The following is an 8,481-nucleotide window of genomic DNA, read 5'->3' on the forward strand; positions in this document are numbered from 1 at the left end:
GTCCATTCAGCTCTTTTCAGAAGTCGTGCAAAACAGAACTCCTGCAGGGTACCTGTTAGTGAGAGAACTCATAGGATTGATCTTTAACTGTTATTGGGGAAATTGTGGGATTAGGTATTTTCCTGTTATTTTTGCAAGGCCGCCCCTTTCACTACGATCATATCACTGCACTCTAGCCTGGGCAACGGAGTGAGACCTTGTCTCAAAAAAATAAAAAAAAATTCTATACAGCACCTAATGCGTGAGGTAGGAGCCGTGTTAGAGTACTAAGCCTGCATTGAGGCAAAACAAGAGAGAAGAACATAGAGAAGGGCCAGGGCTGAGAAAGGAAAACCAGACTCCCACTCCAGCCTTGCCTCTCATTTGCTGTTGGACCTTGCATTAGTCACACTCTGTCTGGGCCTGGGTTCTGCCTCTATAAAACGAGGGGGTTGGATAAGATGATCTGTAATGTTACTTCTGGCTGTAAAATCATATTCCAAGTGTCACCAATGAAGCCTCTTTCTGACAAGGAGAAAGACTAAGCTATTTTTTTTCCCCTTTCTACAATTTAAATGTCCTTTTGCTTTTCATTTATATGTAAATGTATGAGCCTTTGACCAAAACAAAATTACCATCTTTGGGTCACTCCTCAGCCCTCTGATCATTAAAATGCAGTGCAGATTTCTGGAGCCAAAAAAGGAAAAGGGAAGAGTTATTAAGTCATCCCCACATACCAGTCCTACAGCAGGGAATCATTAGGGGTTAGCCCAGGGGGCAACCAGGAGAGGTGATCGCACAAGGAAGTTCAGCTTGGCATAGGCTTCCACCTAATTCTGGCCTTGATTTTGAAGGAGAACAGATGCTCTGCATAAGAAAAACACAATTTAGGGAAGTCAGGGAGTGAGATGTGGGAAAATCCTGGGCTTCTGGGTGATAGTACTAAGTTCAAATCCTGAATACCCTGCTTCCTATCCTTGAGTGATTCAACCCCTCTGAGCCTAGTTTCTCCTCTATAAATTGGAGAAGATAACATCGACCTCAGAGGGTTGCCCTGAGCAATAAAGAAGGTAATATGCTAAAGTACAGAAAGGATTGAGCAAATTGTCATGGAATGAGAAATGTGACTAGCGATGTGTTAAATAAAGATGGAGAGGCAGAGGGCAGACTGTAGGCATGTGGCGAGAAGAGAATCAGTTACACATTCCACTTTAATTATTCCAGTGGACAAATATGTTGCAGGCTGGGGCAGGGGTGGGGATGCACACAGGGAGAATATTGAGGAATTATCCATCCCTCACAGAGCTGATCGACTGGTTGGAAGATGAGGCTCACAGAATTGAAGCCCTCAGAAAACCAAATGCCTAGAGCACTGGTTGTTGATGCCTTCATGAACAAGGGAAGCCAGAATAGAAAGAAGCCCTACTCTTCCAATCTTGAGAGTCTAGGATTCTAGAAAAGCTTTTCAAGTTTTTATGGGAAATTGATGAAAGGGGCAGCTTTGCTGAAATAACAGGAAAATATCTAACCCCGCAGTTTTCTAATAACAGCTAAAGATCAATCATGAGCTCTCCCCGCTTTCTCTCCCTTGCTAACAGGCACCCTGCAGGGACTCTGTTTTCACAAACATCTGAAAGGAGCTCAATAGACAGAAAGGAAATGTAAAGTTTTCTCTTTACTTTCACCAGAAACTGTTTTTAGAATTTGTTTTACAGCCTCAAGGTGTTCCGGAGAAGCCCCTGGAGGGACAGCGGGGGAGCAAAGGCCAGTTTCCTGCCCCAAACCATATCTCAGGGGCAAAATCACATCCCCTGCGATAAGCCTGACTACGTTTCAGACATAGACGGACAACCCGACCTCTCACAGCTGCCTGCTAATTACTCAGCCACTTCTTTTCAACTGACAACAATCACTACTTTTCCCCTTTTCTTCATCCCCTTAAAATCAGGAGCCACTTGGCCTCACTGCTGGCACGCCCTTCTCTTTCTTTGGGATGCCTCCTGCCATCTCCCTGCTCTCCAACTTTCCTCTCTCACCCTCTCATTCTCTCTCTCCTTCTAAGAAGATAAACTGTTTCTTGTACCTTTTTATATATTAATCTCTGTGTGAGAAATCTTTCTGCACCTGCACTGTGAGTACCTACCAGGCTTTCCACCCTAACAATTGGTTCTTGGGCTGGACCTTGGAGAAGGGGTAGGATTCGAATATGACCATCTGGAAAAAATGGAAAAGCCCATGGTAATTGGATGGGGTCAGATTATGGCAGGCTTAGAAATTCAGGCTGCCAACTTAACCTTGGTCTGGATGGTACTGGGGAGCCACTAAAGGTGTTTAGTAAGGGAGTATCCCAATGAAGATAATATTCATGAAAGCTTAGCTTGGCAGCAGTGAATGGTAGAAGTACAGGAGGTGGAGAATATAGTTGGGGAGGACAAGGGTGAAGGCAGGATGGGTGGTAACCTTCCTCGAATCAGGCCTTGACTGCCTCCCCTGAGCCAGTCACCGAGTCTTGTAGATCCTCCCTGAAATATCTTACACCCATCCCTTCCATTTCCATGTATTACATCATTCATCCAAGGAATACGTTTTCCAGCTGGATTTGACTGGAAGACAGGTGCCATTGACATAGGCAGGGAAGTTGAAGTGGACACTAGTCTGACTGAAGGAAGATAGACAGTAAATTTGGTTTTTGACATGTTGGATTTGCAGTAATAGCTGAATGTTCAGGTGGAAAAGTAAAGCAGAACTGATTTTTTTCAAAATGACTGGAAGGGAGATTTTACCAAAAAACAACATGAAATTGGGAGAGTCTAAAAAAAAAAAATTGAACATACTCTGTCATTCTCTTCTCTTTTAATGTGTAATTACGATGTGGGAACTGAGTGTATCTGCATAGTTTGTGTTTTCTTTAGTTAGCATTATGGGGAACAATAAATAGAACTGCGATGGAAAGGTTATTTAAGTTTGTTAAATTAAAAAATAAATGAGTAGGAAATGGAAAACGTGGGTAAATATTTTAGCTTTGGGGGTGTGTGAAAAACTGGTCTCTACTACGAAAGTGGATTCTATGAAGGATTTACGACCAACATAAATGATGGTGGGAGAGTTGTAAGACAATATTTTAACACTTTGGAAAGAAAACAGATCTTTAGAGGGGAGACGATTTTCTCATCTGTCCATAAAAACTAGAGAAAACTTTACCAGACCACAGAGCTTGCGATGTTCAGTCTCGAGGGCTAACCTTGCCTAATTTCTTCACAAAGGAACAGTCTTGAAGATGCTTGCCCTGTTTCTCAGTTATTGGAGTATCCCTTTCCCCCTCTCCTTTTGGTTTCTCTGCCCTTACTTTTATCTCCTCCCTCGTGTGCCTTTTTGATAGCAACTATAAAGCAGTGGTTATGAAGCGGTTATACAACTTTTGTTTGAAGCAGAGATGATTATGTGGTTTGGGAGGGAAAGGAGAGAAGGACTAAATAAAAAGAAGTGACTCTAAGCTGTTAAGAAAGAGAAGGCCATGAATAGCAACATCTTTATTTTGTTAAGAGACAAGCTGAAGCCATCCAAAGCAGGCAGGGAACAAGGTGATAATAAGAGAAAATGTGTCTGGCAGACAAAGGAGCAGACAGCAGGGGAGAGCAGCTCAGGGAGAAAGGCGAACATTAGGAAGAGTGTGCAGAGAAGGAGAAGCACGGAGTTGTAATGGGGGAAGCACGGCGGTGGGGTGGGGGGCAGGGGTTGAACTCCTTGGCAACTTTGGCCTGATCTCAAAGTGGATTTCGAGAAATGAGAACAAAAGGAAAGTTCACTCTGAGTTCCTCTTGTCAGAGCAGGGGAAAGTGCTTTGAAGCCAGCACTAAAAGATGGTAATGGTAGAAAGTAGAACCAAGTAACAGACAAAAATAAAAAATAAAAAACCGTGTCAGGACACTGGAAGCTTGCCTCGCACAAAGTGAGATAAAACCACCACTGACAAGACATTCAGCATAGGTCCTACTGCATACTGCTGTGTAAGTCACTTCTAACCAGCACTTAGCTGGCTAAAGTCTGAAGATAATGCTTCAACTACCCTGAGAATATTCGTTCACTTGACAAACAGTAATTGAGATTTCACTGTGTTAGCCACGACTATTGCTATTAATGCTGGAAGGTGCAATAGGAGCCCTTAAGTCCTATACCAGCTGGTTTTGTGAGGCCAGAAAGCATCACTGGAAAATGAGTACTGGGAAATTGACGCTGACACTGGAAGGGTACAGGCCCAGCAGAAAATAGGGATGAGATGTAGGCAACCCAAAGTGGTAAACAGAAAGAAACGTGTTCACATTTAAACTCCTTGTGATGAACCAAATGTTATGTTCCCCCAAAATGCATATGTTGAAATCCTAACCCCCAATGTGATGGTATTCAGAGGTGGGGCCTTTTGGGAGGTAACTTAGGCCATGAGGGTTGAGTCCTCATGAATGGGATTAGTGCCCTTGTAAAAGAGATCCCAGAGAGCTCTCTAGCCCCCTTTCCACCATGTGAGGATATGAAAAGAAGAAAGCAGTCTGCAACTGGGAAGAGGACCAACCATGCTGACACCCTGATCTCAGACTTCCAGCCTCCAGAATTGTGAGAAATAATTTTTTTTTTTTTTGAGACAGGTTCTCATGCCATCATCCGGGCTAGGGTGCAGTGGTGTCTTCATAGCTCACTACAACATCAAGCTCCTGGGCTCAAGTAATCCTCCTGCTGTTAGCGAAAGCTCAGCATTTGTCCACAAGGCCCAATCAGAAGAACTGGGACAAGTAGTTGAAAAGAAGGAAAGAGATAATTTCCTGAACATGGGCAGAAATACAGAGCTTTTAAGGGGAGGGCCCCTCAGTTCTAGGCCATTGTGGTTAAGTATTCTAAACGTCCCATCTCTGCCAAAGACAATGCCTGTGAACTCAGCAGCCAGCAGCTGGGGCCACCTGGGAGTTCTCTCTTTTAACAAAGGACTTAACATGCCTCAGGGATGCAGGCCAGGCTGCAGTTACCAAAAAGAGTGGGGGAAGTTTGAAAGAGACAGAAAATCTTTTATTTTTTTCCTCAGGTCCTTCCCTCTGTTACACTGCCTCAGCCTCCCAAGTAACAAACTACAGGCACGTGCCACCACGCACACCTAATTTTTCTTTTTTTTTTGTACAGACGGGGTCTCTTGCTCAGACTGGTCTCTAACTCCTGGCCTTGAGCAATTCTCCCGTGTTGGCCTCCCACAGTGCTGGAATTATGGGCGTGAACCACAGCACCTGGCCTAAATTTCTTTTGTTTATGAGCCACACACTCTATGGTATTATGTTACAACAGCCTGAACTAACACACTCCTTAAGAAGAAAGATGCAACTGACTGCTAGTTTTTCCTCTCCAGGCCTAAAATTTCTTAATCCATAAAATAGATGGTTGAACAAGAAATGCATACCTTCCCTTTTGGCAGATTTAGAATGGTTCTGGGAGTTATCTGGGGATCATGTAATGGAGATGGACAACATGGATTCTCTTAATGTGGGAATCTGTAAACAGCTGCAGGAACTAGAAACTATAGGTATACTTTCTGTACATTTTGATCAGTTGTTGAGAAATTTTAATGCTAAAGATGCCAAAGGCTTCCTTCCAGATTCTAAGCCAAAAGTTGCAAACTAGGCACCTTTAAGTTTTGATTGGCTAGCCGAATATTTTTAAAAAGTTGATCATCTAAAGATTGTGAAATTTCACCTGAAAACCCAGATTTCTGGCTTCTCTTGAAAGACTGAAATATCTGGCAGCACTGGAGCCACAGCAGCAATTAGCTAGAGGTGGGTAGCAGCTGTCTTATTTGGATGGGGCACCTGTTCTCTAGTTTGATTGTCTCTACCACTCACATTAGGGCGATCATATAACTAGTCCAAACCAGGGTACTTTTGAGAATAAAAGGGGTGGGGCTGTTAGTAATTACACCTGAACCACAGGCATAAACTGGGATTTTTATAAACTATGAGAATGCATGATTATGCTAATTCACATTGCTTACACTGGGCTTGCTTCATTTTTCTTTGCCCACTGTTATTTGGGTTTTGTGCTCACAAATCAGGGAGTCTCATGAGAAAGAAGTGAGAGAAAAGGCGTAAAATGAGGAAGAGACATGAAGGTTGGAAAGAAAGCGACGAAATTAAAAAGAATATTAAAATGGACGCCAATTATACCAAACCTTTAGGTAAAGGCAGAGACTGGCTCAGCATGTAAGTTTGACCTTCCAGGCTCCCTGCCCTATGCAGCACTGTCAGTTTTAATAAGCTGTAATCCCATAGTTACAAGCAAGACTAATCAAACTGCAGAGAGCAGCCTGTTCCTAATCAGGAAGGCACAGTATAATCATTTAACTCTGTGGTTTCTCAGTGAGCTCCACGTTGCCTCTACAGAAAAAAACATCCTAGATAAGATAGTTGCTTCCCACTCTAGCCTTGACCTTTTGATGGTCTTTGTTTGAACTTTTTATTAAAATGCTTTAATTACACAAATATTTGGTTTAAAAAATGTTTCAGAATATTTTCCCTTTACTTTATTCCAGGGAATAACAAAATATTCCTCCCCCAGGATATTAATACTTAGGAAACCTCAGACTCCTACTGATCATCTGAGTCCACTTGAAATAATCACAGCCCCCAAACCCTTTCTACACCTTTCAGGGTGTGGTTAGTCTCACACTGGGAGAGAGGAGGAGATCTGGGGACATGGAGTGTTAAAGATAACCCGACAGATGCCAGCATGGTACCGTGGGCTACAGGTGCCAGGCCAGCTATTCCCCACTGGAAGAGTTAGAGCCAGGGCTGAGTTGCAGCAAAGCTCCTAAAACACCCAACACCCCAAGGCCAGGAGGCCCCTCTGTTCAGTCCTTGATTCTCTTAGTCCCTTTAACCCAGAAGCAAGTCAAAATAAGTAAGAATCTATTTCGTGCAAGGGTTAACTGTTGAGTTTTAGTCAGATGGAGCTGGAGACTACCTGGGAGCTGAGTAGTGATAGGCCCTTACGCAAACTACTCAACCACCTTCCTGAAATTTCCGGTAGGCCCTCAGGCAGGTGATTCAACCTTCCTGAAACTCAGTTTTCAACACAGGAATAATAATACCAACACCTCATAGCCATGCACTAAGGGTCAATAAAATAAGTATGCAAATCACTTGCTAAGGTGCCTGGCACACTAAAAATGCTCCATAAATTGTGGTTATTATTATTTTTATTATGTGCTAGCATGGCCTTAATGTCCCTAATTATAAAGAAACAGGTAAGGAAATCTTCATAATGTATATCTTTGAATATCTCCTTTTTGGATTCTGCATTGAGTGTAAATGCTCTTAAAACAATATATATAGATGAAATACAGAAAAAATTCTTTTTTCCAATAAGAAATCTCTAGAACATTTCTGGTACCAGGGAAATTTAATATTTTGTTTAATAGACTCCCTATGATTTACAGAAAGCAAAACACAGTAATTTTTTTTAATTAAAAATATTTTATTGGCTATTGCCTTTAACAGATTTACTACATTAAAGAAAAGGAACATTTTTTCAAATGTGATAATAAGAAAAAGACCCAGCAAACTGAACAATACTGGACATAATTTTCAGTGTTTCAGACATAAATAAAACTCATAAATTTTATATGGATTCTGGGATATTTACCAATACTCCTCCAACAATCGGTTTGGCACAGAACAGAAACATGAACATATGAATATGTCCAATCCAATCCACTTCTCGACAACCAGATCCTTGAGAAAGGAAACTGTCCTCCATAAGTACCCCTGGCCATTCATGGAGGAGAAGTTATAGGAGTGTTCATGAATTTTTGAAATTTATGGATATTCCTGTACTACTAGAAAGAAAACCATATAAAGGAGCTCCCAACACATAAAACAAACAGTGGCTGCATAATAATCAGACACAATATTTAGTAATGCCCACTAAATTTTGAACAAACAGCAAAATAGAGCATAAGAGTATAAAACAAATGTATTTCTTACCCCTACAAAAAAAGGTGCATCATTTTGGTTTTGTTATTGTTGTTTACAAAAACTGTATGTGTACATGCGCGTGTATACGTATTCCTTATTGAAAACTTGACAAATACGGAAATGACTTAGGAAGAACCCCCCCACCAACCCCCAACTCCAGCCTCAGGACCTGCTGATGCCAGTTCACCAATCACTTTGAAATACATAGGCCATGGCTCACGCCTGTAATCCTAGCTCTCTGGGAGGCCGAGGTGGGCAGATTGTTTGAGCTCAGGAGTTCGAAACCAGCCTGAGCAAGAGCGAGACCCCGTCTCTACTAAAAATACAAAGAAATTAATTGGACAACTAAAAATATATAGAAAAAATTAGCCGGGCATGGTGGCACATGCCTGTAGTCCCAGCTACTCGGGAGGCTGAGGCAGTAGGATCGCTTGAGCCCAGGAGTTTGAGGTTGCTGTGAGCTAGGCTGACGCCACGGCACTCTAGCCCGGGCAAA

This window comes from Propithecus coquereli, unplaced genomic scaffold (genome assembly GCF_000956105.1).
Source record: "Propithecus coquereli isolate 6110/MARCELLA unplaced genomic scaffold, Pcoq_1.0 Scaffold386, whole genome shotgun sequence".
Lineage (NCBI taxonomy): Eukaryota > Metazoa > Chordata > Mammalia > Primates > Indriidae > Propithecus > Propithecus coquereli.